Genomic DNA, 16,015 nt, shown 5'->3' with positions numbered 1-16,015 from the left:
TTACATATTTTCTGATTAATTTAGGGGGAAAAAGGTTATTACCATTAACTGTGATTCTTGAATAATACTGCTGTTGCATATTCATGCTTGTGGTGCTTGCCAGTTCTGTGCAGTACTGTAGAGCTTTTTTAGGGAAACAGGTCCCATACAAATCATATAAGTGCTTCTCCCAAATGTGAATGCTAGCTGCTGATACTATCAAAAACAATTAAATTCCCAGATACTGTCAGTATCTCTGTTAAATCCTTGAGCATTAAAGAAAAATGTTCTGTGGATGCTTTTGAAGTGGAGAAAAGACAGAAAGCAGTTGGCACCAAGGAACTCCAAGGACATTTGTACAATGAGAAATGAGAGCATATTAACAACTAGTTTGCATCTCCGCTGCTCAGGGGGAACTGTCTCCACCACGGATTTGTCTTGGAAAAACATATTAAGGTTCCAAACAAAGACAGAGGGCAAGCTAAAAGTTAACTGGTGTATCCTTGGGACAGATACACTGTCCCGATGTCAGTGAGGCTTCAGGGGAGATCTAAAGCTCGGCATTTACAAAGTGTAACTAGCTGTATGAGACAGAATAGTAGTACCAAGGCATTTATGACTGTTTATGCCTTCCTTGAATTAATGATATTTCTCCTTCCCCTGCATTACAGGGACAGACTACTTCCTGTGACACCTGAACTGGAGTCCTCCTTCAAATTTTCACTTTGATATAGTCATGGTTTTATTATTTATGCTTCATTTTTAGTCACTATGTTAGTTTAGCACCCCATGGTGATTACTGCTAAAACAATAATTGGCAGGACCCATTTGACACTTCAAAGGGCAAAGGGAAGAATAGTGCAAAGAACTGCTTTAGGCCCAAAGCCTTGGCATTCTTAACAAGCAGGAGATGTCTTCAAAGCCAGTGCTGAGGATAAAAGGATTCCTTTTGTGCATTACAACATCTGTTCTAAACAACCTTTTTTCTCACCTAGGGGAGGGAATTACTTAAATATCATGTTAGGGATCCTAATCATGCTTACATTCTCTTTTAAGATATTATATTATATTTAATAATGTTTCCCGTATAATAACCAAAGATGCATTTCTTGGAGGTTCCCTCTTCATGGGATGTCTCACCTTATGCCTGATTTTTCAGCATTTAAGCTTGAGAAGAAAAATAATTTTTCTAGGGTGATGGATGCATGTTGCATACTTTCTTTCCTCTTACTTGTAGTCTGATGAAGATCAGTAATATTGAAATTCTTTTTATGGTAGGAAGGGAAAGGAAATTCACCAGTCAGTGGGGCAATATGGACTCTTTCAGGTAACTAGCTGAAATCCAATTCATAATATTTCTGCATTCAGATCATGATTATCCAGTGGATTCTAGCTCTTGGTGAGACAAGTGTTTGCTTCAGAGTCAACTTCAAGTGCTCAGGAGGAAAGTCAAGCTGCAGATTTTGAGGATGAATTACTTTCCTATGCCCAGGAGTGGGCAGTAGAGCATCAGTTTGATAGAGCAGTTCAGCTACTTAATTTAGACCAGAATTGGTGTAATTGATTTCAAGACATTTAATGGGGCCACTCGCTTGTTTAAAGCTAAGCATATCCTCAAGGATATTTTAGTTTTGCAGCTGTTGCCATGTTGCTGTTAAGGCACTTTAGTGGGGCAGTAGAGGAAATTAGTGTGTTTCTCCTGGTTTATAAACAGAGGACTTAACTTTTCAGTTCTGCCACAGCACCATATTTTGCAAGCATTAAACTAACAACATAAATGCTAAAAGCAAAGGAATAGTATTGTATAGGAAATGGCTATCTTATGCCAAACAATCCACCCCAATTTCTGTGAACCTCAATTATAACTGATGTATCCTGGCCCTGTAGAAACCAGATAGAAAAAAGCTGTGTAGTATAAAATTACTTTAAACATCTGTCAAAAGCAAACTGAGTTGATTACTTTCTGTTTTGATTTGCTATAAACACAGAGGTTAGTTTTTGAAAAGCAATCTTAACCACATTTCTTTGACAGTGTGAGACAAAGATCCTCAATAATATAATATAGAAACTAAGTGGCTTTGAAAGAATTAAGAGGCCTTGAAAGAATGGGAGCAGACAGAAATTTTGTGTTGGTGCAAACAGTGGTATGAAACAAAACAAGGGTGAGAGAAGAAGGTTTTAGAGATTAAATAAAATAGTCAACCTTCACGGAATTATTGCCAGCATCAGATTTTGAGGGACTTGTTAAAGGAGGGAAGTCTCAGTATTTCTCTTAGGGAAAGGTAAGGACAGAGAGAAGAGAATGACAGAGCAAAGCTCTCCTCAACTCGAGTCACATTTCATCTGCTAGGCTGCAAATGGAGCAAAGGATTCAAAGGAAAAATAAAAGGTCACAGAGACAGTATGGTAGCTCTAGTTCTCTAGAAGCTTCTCTACAGTGGGGAAGATTTCTCAAATCCAATATTAATAAAACTATGTAAATGAGAAACAATGACAGAAAGGTATACTTTGTTTTGCAGCTGGGATTATGTCTAACTAACCTGTAATCCAGTGATAGAGGGATACAGTTGTCATGTGAAAGACTGCCAAATTCTTGCCTATTTTTCCATGAGTTAGGTGAGGGCCTGAGTTAAAATCTCTCTCTCGTTTAGTGGTTTTACATGTTATTTAAACATGTAAATATAATTAGTGAATGAGATCTTGATTCAGTAGTCTCCACAGGCTTATAGGAAAACACTAAATCCTTATCTGATTACCAAATTATCTCTGTGTATTGGACTCTGCATTTTCTTCTCCTTTGCTAAATATTTCTCAGATTCAGGGAAAATTGTCTTGTCAAAACCCACAAGAGAAAGGTTAGGATAGAATATGACCTTTAGGAAATACCACTTCTCAACATCTTGGTTTTAAAGTAAAATGGAAAATCTTTAAAATGTTGATGTCACAATTTATTTTGAAGAATGGGAGAATAGTCCCTCTCTAAAAGGGAAGCCAATGAGCAAGAATGCTAAAATGACATCAAAAAAACCACACTTAGACTATGTAAGGATCTACACCTTTGAGGACAAGGGAAAGAGCTCTCCTCTAGGTAAGCAGAGCTTTCAACACAGCTCTCTCTGCTGTTGAACAAAAAGGGCAAGGCATGCTTCATATAAGACTAACAAAGCAGAATTTTTTTACTGCTACTACAGGAAACATTCATACATGAAATCATGGCAAATCACTCAGACTTTGTGTGTACTGTTGAAAATGTATGTTGTAAGGGCTTGCACTCTGAATGGATCTTCAGCTAAGCCTTGCTGAGATGAACCTGTCACCCAGGAAGTGTGAGCAGATGGAGGAAGCAAATGCAAGATTGAAAATGTTATTAGTTTCATACTATTTTGTCCTCAGTGGCATCACTTCTGTTCCTCCATGAGGCACACAGGATGAGTTTGAAGATGCAAAATGCATTGATAGCATTTGATTCATTCTCTTTCTACTGTTTGGCAAGCAGTCATGCTGTGCACTGCCACCAGTTCTGATGACCTTGAAGGTCAATCATTCCGTATTTTGAGCAAGTGCTTGCTCATCTCATTCTAAACAATGAAATCCCCAGTGTAGTACAATGTAATGGAATTATTCAAAACCTCTCAAGCTGTGCCTACATGCTGCTTCCTCTTCTCTCGCTTCTAAAAGTGGGTGGTGAAATTAAGTCTATATTATTTATTGACGTTTTCCCTGACATACACTGGATGATATCTTGTGTGTTGTGTAGCAAAACATCTGGGAAATGAATGGTGCTGACTGTAATTGCCTGGGCAGAGCTGTGGGATTGAAGGCAGGCTTGCATCTGTGCCACATTAAGGCTGCATTCTGAAATTATAGCTTGCATGCTCTGATGCATGGCAGTACCCTGAGTATGGGGCCAGAATTCCTTGGAGTAGAATCAGATATGAGCATGAAGCCTGACATAGTTCCGATGAATGGGTGCTAAAGTGATTTCCAGGAGCACACAAGCATGCTTGGTTTTCCCAGTGGCAGAACTCAGATGGATCAGCCAGTATATGAAGTTTAATCTGTTTGTGTATTAACTTACAGACAAGTAAAAGTGGAACAGAGGTATTCTGTGACTAAAATGTTTGAGATGTCATCAAGTTTGTCCAGTATTTCCAACTTCATATAGCCTACTGCAAATTATTTTTATAGAAGCTTTATCCCTCTCAATTTCAGATTATACTGCAAATCATTGACAGAACTGGCATTGACATAAGTGGGAGAGCCCTCCTGGCAATCATCTTTAAGGTCCTACATCCTGAAATTCCATTTTTCCACAATACATTCATTTTCATTTTCAGCTTTAATTCACAGGTTTCTTACCCCAAAAAGCCCTGTTAGAGTCTCCATACAAAACAGTGTCATCTCCCTTGAAACTTTTCAGTTGGCCTTTGTTCTGCTTAAAATAGAGGAAGCCAGTTTAAACATATGTTCCTAGATGTACAATTATAGTGCTTTTTTATAATTGGAGGGTTTTGCTTGAAGTAGTGTTTGACATACTTCAGTGACCAGCATGCATTATGAGGCACGTGGAACTTTGCTAGCCAGAAAACAGCACTCTTGTGGGTTTTTATCTCCTCTGAATGAAGAAATAAAACCCATAAAATATCAATAAAGCTACCCACTTCAGGCAAAGGATGACCAGACATAAAGACAATCTCCCATCAAGAATGCTATGGCCACATTACTGTAGGCCATAGCAAGTCTTAAAAAAGTACTGCTGTTCTTCCCTTTCTTTAGTATTGGAAACAGCTTCTCAAATACTTACAAGTTTCTAATATTTATTTTCTTTTCCTTTTTTTTTTTTTCTCTATAACAAAGAAATCAAAGACAAATGTGAAGAAGAGACTTTGGAAACAGAATCCTTGTATCTACAGTAGCTGTACAAGAGTTGATAGGAAAAGAAAATCACAAGTTAGAAATTCAGACTTACAATTTTGACTCTGTAGATTGGCTTTTCCTACTATGTCTATGAGTTAGCAATGAAAGACATGAAAATGCTATGATCTGTACACAATTAATGAAAATGGTTTCAAGGATTATAGATACATTTTACATTAGAAACTCAGGACAGTTCATATGAATGTTTTCCTTGTTTAGCCTTTCTATTTTACACGCACAGGATACTATAAAACTTGAGTACTAAAGCATTTTGAAGGCAGTGGAGAAAGTCTACACACCTAGTCACAAAATCTTTCATGTATGAATTTCTTGTAAACATATGGTTCCTGGTAATCTTTTGTTCTTACTAACTTAAGAATGAAGGGAAGGGAAGGGAAGGGAAGGGAAGGGAAGGGAAGGGAAGGGAAGGGAAGGGAAGGGAAGGGAAGGGAAGGGAAGGGAAGGGAAGGGAAGGGAAGGGAAGGGAAGGGAAGGGAAGGGAAGGGAAGGGAAGGGAAGGGAAGGGAAGGGAAGGGAAGGGAAGGGAAGGGAAGGGAAGGGAAGGGAAGGGAAGGGAAGGGAAGGGAAGGGAAGGCTGGTCAGTGTTATGAGTCAATTTGTAGTGAATAAAATGAACTCAAACAGAGATTTCTTCATACCTGTTCTGTAAACTCCCCATTCATATGCAAGACAGTAAACCAGGAAGTTAGACTTAATCTTCAGACATTGTACTTTTTATCTACAGTGCTTCCATGTTTGTGTTTTTTCCAGCGACTCCAGAGGATGGATGAATCAAGATATGAAGACAGATTTTGAAAAAATAACAACAGGTATAGCAGATCCTTCACAGATGCTTCTCAATAATTACTTCTTCTTTTCTTTTTTCTGTTAGAAAAATAATTTAAATTAAACAGATTTGTTATGTGCAGTCTAGTGTTTCCATGTGAGCCTTGAACACTTTGTTCAAGAGCTAGGAGGCCAGCCAACTGCTTTAGTTCCTTAAAGAATAACAGATGTGTCCTTCCAAGTCTCATACTAATGGAATTTAGGCTGTGGTTAGGAATTTAAAAATACTCTCAGTTGTCTGCAGACTCTGTTTCAACCCTGTTATTTTGGTTAGCTGGTTTCAGGCTTCTCTTTCTACATCATTCAGAAACATTGCTTGAAATGTCATGTAGAGCTGAAGACACTAATATTTTACTTTTCTTGACTGAAAACAAATAGTTAAAAGTAAAAGTCTATTGGGTTCAGTTATGTAGGAAATTGTATCTCCCAGTCTGACTTTGTAACTACTATATTTAATAAACTCTGGATAAAATGCTCTCTTTGTGTATATACAGCAAAAATATTTTTTCCTTTACTACAAGCACATGCTTTCTACTTTACTTTTGGCTCCAAATGTTAGCAGTATTTATGTAAAGGTGAAGCAAAAGATTTGGCACAATCACCCTTAAGCAAAGGAAGTCAGTAAAATGAAATGGCAAATGGGGAAAATCTGTTGATTTCAGTTCGCATTTTACAAGTTATGAAGGCCTTAGGACTGTGGTAAAAGGCTGTAGAAGTTCGGAGAGGAAGATACAGGGGTTTTTCTCCATCAGGAATACAGCAACATTGCAAGAGAAAGTGCTTGTCCACTGTCAAAACTCTTACTTCAGTTTTCTGCACTTCAGCTGTGAAGGATGCTTATTATGATCTGATTGTTGCTTTCCTCTTTGTCTCACGTCTCTCTGGATTTGAGCCTGTTACAGACAAAGATCCCAAAGGCAGCAGAACTGCAAATGGCAGGGCTGAGGGTTCTGGATCTTTTCACCATTTACTGTGAGAAGTGTGGAGAGATAATAGATCAAGACCAACCCTGCCAAGAAGGGCTTAAGGGTGCTGGTACATGACCCAGCAATGTGCACTCAGAGCCCAGAATGACAAACATGTCCTGGATTGCATCCAAAGCAGTGGGGGGAACAGGGACAGGGAGGGGATCCTACCCCTCTGCTCTGTTCTGCTGAGACCCCACCTGCAGGGCTGCATCAGCTCTGGGGTCCCAGCACAGCAAGAACATGGACCTGTTGGAGTGAGTCCAGAGGACAGGCACCAAAATGATCAGAGGGATGAAGCACCACTCCTATGAGAAAAGGCTGAGAGAGTTGGGGCTGTTCAGCCAGGACAGAAGGCACCAGGAAGAGCTCAGACCAGCCTCGTCCCTGAAGGGACCTACAAAAAAAGCAGGAGAAGGACTTTGCACAATGAAGAATGGTTAAGGTTAGATTAGAGACTAGAAATAAATTATTTACTCTGAAGAGTAAGAAGCACTGGAACAGGGTGCCCAGACAAGTTGTGAATGTCCCATCCCTGGAAGTGTTCAAGGCTGAGCCAGATAGGGCTTTGTGCAACCTGGTCTAATGAAATTCAGGGGCCCAGGGAAGGGGGGCGTGGAACTAGATGATCTTTACATCCCTTCCAACCCAAACCATTCTGTGATTCTATGTTATAACTGATGAAGTTACATTTGCCCTTTCTAGGAGGCAGTACAAAGTGATGCAATATGGTTTTTTTCAAAGGGCAGGACAAACTCTGTTCTCCCCAGCTGATAGGAGCCAAGGGAGAGGTCTGATGGGAAAAGAGATTATTGACAGTTTCCAAAGAAGGGGAGAAGCATATGATAGATTTTGGTTCAAGGATCTTTAACTGAAAATGATACTAAGTGGCATGAAGAAAGGATTAGAAGTGGAAGGAGCAGCTGGAGATGATGTATTTCTTCAATATTTCTACTTTACTTCCTTATTTCAGAATTGCTCTTTTCTGAAAATCATCCCTTCAGAAATACCCCACCTCCCCAGCCATTCATCCTGACAGAATTCTTCCAAGCCAGCATTCATACTAGATTACCCATTTATTTTTATTCTGTCTGCTGCTCCTAATATCTTATTTTCTCTTTCCAGAAATTCCAGTGTTTCATTTCTTTGTTCTCAGTGGTACACTTCCATTCACTGAGACATTCACAGTCCCTTTTCAATTCAATGGATTTTGCATTTCTTTTCAGCTCTGTTCCCTATACTTTTTTGTTTCTGTTGCTGTTCACAATGAGTTCTGCCCCCATCTTATTCCCCCTCACCTCAACCTTTATCACTCAAAAGTTTTCCTTCTTAACATTTTTTATTTTCTTCGCAAGCTTTTTTACTGTCTTCAATTTATCACCTGGCAACTCCTTCATTGCTTCTCTCATGCTTCATTCAAAAATTTTTTCTTTAGACAAATAATTTCTACCCTTTTTATTTCCCTTTTTATTTTGTTTTCTTATGATATTTTCAGAAGAGGAAGATGAAATTTCCTTGACTTTTGATAGCCAGAAATATAAATAGCAAACCCTTTTCTGGTGATTTTGGATACTGTTGCCCCAGTAATGCAATACTTAACACACATTTGTCATCACATCATAATGGATAGCCACACACACATTATCATCAGTAACAAAAGGCAGATGGTACTCTGTAAATACCACCTTGGCCACACACCATCATCTTTCAAATAATCAGTAACAGAACAGTTTGTCTGTAGATTTTAACTTCCATAATTTTCTTCAGAACAGTGAGCGAAAGCTTTTAAGCAGCAGGTGGTCACAGTTTACATGACAGAATGCAGGAGAATATTTATGTAGTTGTTATTTTATTCCTGAACAGCATTTTTCCTCTGGTCAGAAATATAAAAGCAGTGAAATCCATTATCTACTGCAACTAGGACAAGAATTTTGCCACTGATTCTGGGGTCCAAGATCCTGTCTAAAACTGAGTATTTTATAGCCTCTTCTATCTGAGCTTGAGTTTCATTTCCTCTCACTATTTCTTTTTTTCTTTTTTAGGACACTCCTAATCTCCAAATAGATTACTTCTCCAGCTTTGCAACTTACTTTCAAAGCACAACTTACTTTCAAAACACAGATCTGCAGTATGTGAAAATCAGAGGCAGTATTGCACAGCAGAGAGAAGTGCCACTAAAGCACAGATATTATATCCATATCAAGGCGATGAACCTGTGCACAACTGTTTATAAAAATGAGCTTAACAGATATGCCAAAAAGTGCAAAGGTTTTTGAGATACATTATTTTTTGCTCAAGATGCTTCCTGTGTTGGTTTCTCTGAGCAGTTTAGCTTCCACAGCAGCACAAGAAAAAAAGCAAGAATGGGTACCTTTGATTAAAGATATTTTACTCTCTGAAACATGATATTGCAGAGCGTGGGTGCTTCTGAAATTTTGTTAGTAGGCTAAAGACAGTTTTCAATTTGAAGATATAAAAACAAGATGTATGAAATGTAAATATGAGGGAGACTGGGTTTGTTGCACAGGTCCTGTGGAGAGGTATACCTGGGACTGTAACAAAAAGTTTCTCAGAAGCTACATTCTACTTCTAAATTATTTGATTGCACAGCAAGATCTCCAAGAAAAATTCCACACTTCTACTAGAGATGTCAATGTGTGACTACAGCTCTGGATGCAAAGTGCTCCTTTATGTTCATAATCCTATACAAGTAACGAATAATAACAATCATCTCCCTGGTATCAGTGTTTGTGAGCCATCTTGAGATAGACCATGGTAGGTAAGAGCCAAATGTAGCTGTTTACTTCTTCATGCATTATTAGTAAGCAAAATAAGTTCATTTGAGCATTTCCTCTTCTTTTTGAACCTCTTTACTATTCTACCCCCTCTCTACTATCAATGCTTCACAGTGGAAAAAGCCATTAGCCAGATTCATTTCTGGATAGCTACAGTGATGAAAGTGGACTATGAACTCTATTCCACCTAGATTTCTGAGATTTGTTTTTCTCTGCTCTGAACGAGCAAACTTTTGCAGCCATCCATAGACACGTGGTTGCTTCTGCTTCTGCTCTTATTCTGTGCATGCTGTAATCCCTAATCTTTTGAGAAGAAACAAAGTACAGAAGGTAAAAGAGACAATGACAATCCTTATTGTCGCTATTGAGCTGTAGATTTGGTAGCAAGGGGGTACAGATGTGCTGATTTCCCTGACTCCTGGGAGTAGAGAGGACACATCCACACTTACACAGGTGGCTGAAGAATCATCTGTAAGGCACTTCTGCTGCTGCTGAGCTGCACAGCTAGGCAGGCAATGCCATAGAGGTAGCAGGAGCTTTATTCTCTGCTTCCTCTCCTGCTTCCTCCTCACCAGCCTTTGCTGTCATCTTGTGTGGGACTGAACCAGCTGGCAGTGAGGGAGAAGTAACACCTCATTACTTCAGTCAAGTATTAGCCCAATTAAAAGGGTCAAGTGAAAAATGAAGGTTATTCTCATGTGTGTGACATGAATCTGGGTATTATTAGCTGCCAGTATTGCTTGTTTCTTACAAGTTCTTTTGTAAATGATGGCAATAAAACTTCACTGGAAATAACTTCTTAAAAAATTTATTTGTATGTTTGCAGAAGCAACAAAAAGCGTGAAATAGTTTAAGGAGAGGAAGACAGTAAAACTATAGAAACCTCAAGAATCTGCTTATTTTAACTAGGCATAAAGGTAAATTGCCAACCCTGGCCTGTATTTATATTTCTTCAGTCTGTCACACCAAAACTCTATTGTCTTGGAGGCTGGAATCTTAAAAGAAAAAGCTATTTGGAGCTAGTTTCAGAGAGTTTAAGGAGAAAAGCATCTGTACTTTCTGCTAACACACTACATAGGTTTAAACACCAATGCCAGGTTTCCAAATCTAGAAATCTGGGAATGTTCCATATGTTAAAATAACAACTCTTGATCACTCTGTGAAGCTATTTATATTTTTCCATTTTAATATCCTATTTATTATTAGTGTTCAAAATTATCATGAAAAACTCCCTGCATTCTCCAGGCAGCAGGTAGCAGACATCTCATGACAGCTATTTCATAAGGAACATAATTAATAAAACAAACTGTACAACTTCCACTTTGATTCATTTGCTGATGTTTATTCTGATTCATTTACAATTATGCCAGTAATTGGCATAATTGTTTAGAGGTATTTGGAAAATGTCCATAAGTAGATAACCTAATTATAGATTGATCCCAGTGGCAGATATATTGTATAATAACCACCTTCTCCATGTTTCAGGAAGTGCAAAGCAGATTCCTAAGGCAAGAGATAAGTGGAGGCTGTGGTCTGTTGGATTATTACAGATGGAAGAGCGCAATTCAAAGAAGATATGACTGATTGCTTGGAAAAGCAAAAGCCCCAGCAAATCGAATCCAAATCTAACTGTGAGACAATTATGACTTTTCATGAAAACTAGACTGTTTTATGAAGAAAGTAGTCAAATGAGATCTTCCTTTCTATCTCATAAAATTAAAAGAAAACCCCCCCAAAAAACCCAAAACCTCCAGTTTTTTAAATTACACCAACTTTCTGTTCCACTGCAGCTTTTCATAATATCTTAGAGCTGTTTTTCCCCTCTAGATAGATTCTCTGAGTTGTTTTCACCAGAACCATTTCTAAAAAGACAGGCTAAACACCATATCTATCATCAGACTATTTGAGAGACCAATTTTCTCATCTTAGAAGCAATGCTACAGTTCTGACCCCAGATTCAAACTGGCTCATCATGGGTTGCTTTAGGACTTCCATATCATCTCTCTACAGAAAACATCTGTACATAAGATAATCACAAATGGGTAGCAGTACACCTTGCACAATTTTCCTCAGTTTTTTCTGATATATCAAAAATGTTGCCAATTTTGCAATTGCTAACATGTATTTGAGTGTTTTCTCATTAAACCAGAATATTTTTTATTGTGCTAACACATTTCCATTTTATCTCTGTTTTTAATAGTGAATAAACTTTGTAAATGAAGAAAAACATTTTCAACTTTGCCACCTTCAAGAAAGAATAATTTTGCTTTCATGAGGCAGAAAATATCCATTTGTTTCACATTATGCAATTATCTAAAAAATGCAAGTATTGATATTTGACTTGTCTGTAACTGAATGTCAGTTGAAAACTTTAAAACTTGCTCTAACTACACTTACATTCATCATGAAGATTAAACCAAGTGTTTCCATTGCATAGATGAAGCTATTTCTGGCTGTTATTTTTTTCCTCAACTTCATTTCTTCAAAGTCAAACAGGCATAAAATAACAATGGAGTTTATCCAAGAACATCTAAATTATTAACTCGGAATTCTGGCATACTTTGTAATCTTAAACCTTTTCCTGTTCCATAATTTCACACACAATGTAGATTACATATAGCATCATAAGATAGTGATCCCCAAGGACTCTAGTAACATGTAAGACAAAAGCATCTTATAGACAGGAGTTTACAGAGTGTCATGGCAAAATTTATATTTAATTTTAACCAAAACATAATAAAATCCCAACTACAAATTTACATCTGGTTAATGTGTTATTTTTTCACACACTAAGTTCCTCACTTAGGTTTATTGATACATCATACTTTCTCAGAAATAGACCATCAGAAAAAATTGACCTTTATCTTCAAGTGGATAGATTTTGTAAAAGTTCACAGCCCCTTTCTCTATCTGTCATTACTCTGTTAATAGGTATAGGGAATGGAATTGCAAAATTGTTGAGATTGCAAAAACAGTTAAGGGAATTAAAAACCCAGTCTTTTCAAGACACTAGTTATCCAGAACCAGAGAGCAGGTAGGGTTAATACTGAAAATAAAGCCAACATTGGCAAAGGTCTTATCTACTTTGTAATTTATAATACTCCTGGACTTTCAATTTCTAATCTCTAGCTTGAGAGAGATAGGGACTTTCTGCAATTTGTGTGTGCCTTTCTTTGAAAGGCTTATTTCAGCTGCTGCTGAAAAACCCACTGAAGCATAAATCTTATCCTTTTAGTCAGAACCAAGTAGCATTGTCCCCATTGATTTATCTTCTGTTTGTTTCCTCCAGCAGTCTGCTCTGGTTTACTTCTCTGCCTTTAGGATAATATCACAAAAGTAAATTGACGTGCACATTAACAAAAATATATTTAACTGTCTTACTCCTCGCTCCATTTAAGTATCCACAGAAATCCTTATTGAGGGGCTCAGCACCAGGAGTCATCTTGCTCCAATTTCACCATTACTTTGTCTGCCTGCCTTGTCAGGCAGTCATACTGTGTGTAATTTTTGCTCATAAATTAGGCAGATTTCAATTCTTTATGAATAGTCAATGCTGGACACAATTTTCCAGATTAGCATCCTGTCTAGTAATATAGTTGATAAGAAATATCTTTGCACACCACCAAATTTAGGAAGGAGTGTGTAATGCAATGTTATCAATGAGAACTTGTATTTACATTTATAAAACCAGCTATAAGGAACACTCAGGAGCATCATGAAAATTACAAATAAAGAAAATATGCTCTTCAGTTATAAAAAGATTAAACAAAGCAGTTAAGGGTAATATCTGTCTCCCTTCCCCAAAGAGGCTGTTAATCTAAATGGAATAATTTTTTCTATTATTACTTTATTATTGTTTTATTATAATGAGCTATATTTCAGCCTTTTATGGAATGTCAGATATTATACCACAGATCTTTCATATTCTAATGAATTTCATTCTGTCTTGGGAATTTGGTTCTGAAAATTGCATTCTCCTTTTCTCTCTCTTTTTTTTTTTTAACTTTATTCCGAAATTATAATGCAAAGGAGTCTCATTAAGGAGTTTACCCATGAGACATACAAATGTACCTGTCTCTTCTAGTGAATAACTAATTCTTCAGAAAAGATTTTTGTTCCAAAAAATGGTTTCTGTTGAAGAAAATATGTGATTTATATTCAATAGTCCTATGCCTTTCGTTGTGTCTCTTTTACTTTTTCATAAAACTGCAGTACATTCCTGAAGTTAAATTTGAGAAGTCCATAAAAGTAAACTTGGCAGTCATTTCTAAATTCTGTCCTCTGTAAAGAAACTTGTGGAAAAAAACTAGAGTGGAACTAGAGCTGGTGGAGCCGATAGATGCAGTACAGTGCCCTGGCAAAATAGTGTAAAAGCTTAGATGCTTCACAGGTTTGGCAAGAAGAATTAGCTTTGTAGATAATAAATGGAAATATATTTAACATATCTGCTAAAGTCACTATTTAGTTTTCTCTTCCATTCTCTACAGTTAGGACTTTGCAACAGGTCACCATGGAAGCAAGACAAAAGCCAGAAGAGACTAATGTTAGGGCTCCCCAGCCCAGGCAATAAGCTTCAGTGGTCCTGATTTCCTTAAAATAACTTTATATAGTGCTTTGGAACTTATTTCTTTGCAGATATAGTTAGCAGAGAATTATAAATCCAAAAAACCAGAAGATACATTATAGCAGTTGTGTCTTTGTGTGCTTGCACCTATTCTGATAAAGATAGAGGTGTTGAGGCTAATCAGACAAAATAATAATCAGACAAAACCCAAGTAATTGGTTATGTACTCTCTTTCTTTAAAACTGAAAACAAAACACTTTACTTGCTTTCATTTGAATCATGTTATTTAATGTTTTGTGATTTTTTGGTGAATGTGCATTTCTTGCTCTCTACTAAAAGAAAAAAGAGATCACAACAGAAGTAAAATTATAACGGGGAGGGTCAAAAGGAGGGCTGATAAGGGTTATCTTCAGTGAGAGCAGTTTTAATGGAATACAGCAGCTTGACAAACCCTAATCTCTTCATGTAAATGTGTCATTTTAAACAATCCTTCATTGCAATCTTTGTGTAGCTAAAGGGCAAAAGTTGAGGAGAAAAATAAAAAACTATTTCACAAACATACTATCAGGAAAATGCTGAGGAAATGTCCTGAAGGTGTTGAAGAATTATATGCAAATCCCCCACTGTTTTGGATTGATGAGGAGTAGCTAATCCTTCTCAGTCTCTCCTTTTGAAGCTGTTTTTCATTATTTATTGTTCCAAATAAAGAAACTAAAGCTGTAACCTGTGCACTAGGGCACTCAGTGGAGAAGTGTCAGCCTGGAGTCAGTCAGAAGTGGGAACTGACAGATGATCTCCCATGGATCTGGTGAATATTTTATCCACAATGTCATGGTGGGTTATCTTTTGGTGGTTTTGTTTTCTGTCTTAATTTCCCTGATAAAAAATATAGAAATATCCTGGCTTTATTCCAGTGAAGAAAAAAAAAAACCAGCCTTTTCTTTTTTTCTGAACTATAGCTCTTGCTCTCTAGATTTCTAAAATCAGAAGGAGATAAGATATGAAAATGCAGCAGAGACCAGACAAAGGTCTTGTACTGCAGATGGGTCAAAGCAAAGATAAGGAAACTGAAGAATAGATTGTGTCTTTGGCAGGAAAACCATTAATTGCTATTTCAAGTCATCTTCTGTTAATGTCTGGTCACATTCAAACATTCAGGTTCTTGTTTATTTACACTGGAAAGTACTAAATATTTTCTAATATTTAGGGGAAGGGCTGATACACCAGAGGGTTTTACTGTCATTCAGAGGATGTTGACAAGCTTCAGAAACTGGCTGATGGGAACCTCATGAACTTCAAGTAGGAGAAATGGAAACATCTAGGCAGGAATCATCTCTTACATCAGCTGCAGGGTCGGCGGGACTAAAAGCAGCTTTGGCAAGGAGGGCCAGTGATGGACAATAAGCTAAACCCGAGCTTTCAATGTGCTCTTGTAGCAAAATATGGCCTCCAGTATCCCGGAGTGCACTGGAAAAAGTGTTGCCAGCAGACCAAGGGAGGTAAACCTTCCCTTCTACTCAGCCCTGGTGACACTTCACTGCTCTGATCTCCTCAGGACAAGAGAGGCATGGACCTGCCAGAGGCAGTTCAATGAGGGTCAATAAAGATGGAGGGACTGGAATCTCCATTCTATGAGAAAAGACTGAAAGAACTGGGACTGTTTAGCCTGAAGAAGAATAAGATTGGGGTTTTGGATTTTCCGTGTTTATGAATACCTGATGGGAGAAAATGAAATTTTCTCAGGAATGCCCAGTGACAGCAAAAGAGGCAGTGGACACAAATTAACATCTGAGCTTGCTAGAGATTCCTTTTTTACTGTGGTAGTGATCAGTCACTGGCACAGGTTGTCCAGAGAGGCTTTGGAGTCTCCATCCTTGGAGATATGTGGCCCAACTTGAGCAAGGAAATTAGACCAGATGAGCTCCAGATGTCACTTGCAACCCAAAAAT

General features: G+C 37.7%; 2 long non-coding RNA genes across 7 annotated transcripts in view; one reads left to right on the top strand and one right to left on the bottom strand.

The window, feature by feature from the left end:
- Positions 1-12,261, top strand: part of LOC116184333 (uncharacterized) — a 122,325-nt gene extending 110,064 nt beyond the window's left edge. Inside the window, exons 5-6 of the long non-coding RNA XR_014958811.1 lie at positions 5,668-5,726; positions 8,750-12,261. This is a non-coding gene — a long non-coding RNA (uncharacterized LOC116184333). The remainder of the gene's footprint in view (positions 1-5,667; positions 5,727-8,749) is intronic.
- LOC146768668 (uncharacterized) overlaps positions 1-16,015 on the bottom strand; it is an 89,429-nt gene that overhangs the window by 26,283 nt on the left and 47,131 nt on the right. For all 6 annotated transcript variants that reach the window (XR_014958794.1, XR_014958796.1, XR_014958805.1 and 3 more), the window contains one exon: positions 5,556-5,781. This is a non-coding gene — a long non-coding RNA (uncharacterized LOC146768668). The remainder of the gene's footprint in view (positions 1-5,555; positions 5,782-16,015) is intronic.

Source organism: Lonchura striata, chromosome 1 (genome assembly GCF_050655825.1).
Source record: "Lonchura striata isolate lonStrDom1 chromosome 1, ASM5065582v1, whole genome shotgun sequence".
NCBI lineage: Eukaryota > Metazoa > Chordata > Aves > Passeriformes > Estrildidae > Lonchura > Lonchura striata.
This window is presented reverse-complemented; position numbering and strand designations above follow the sequence as displayed.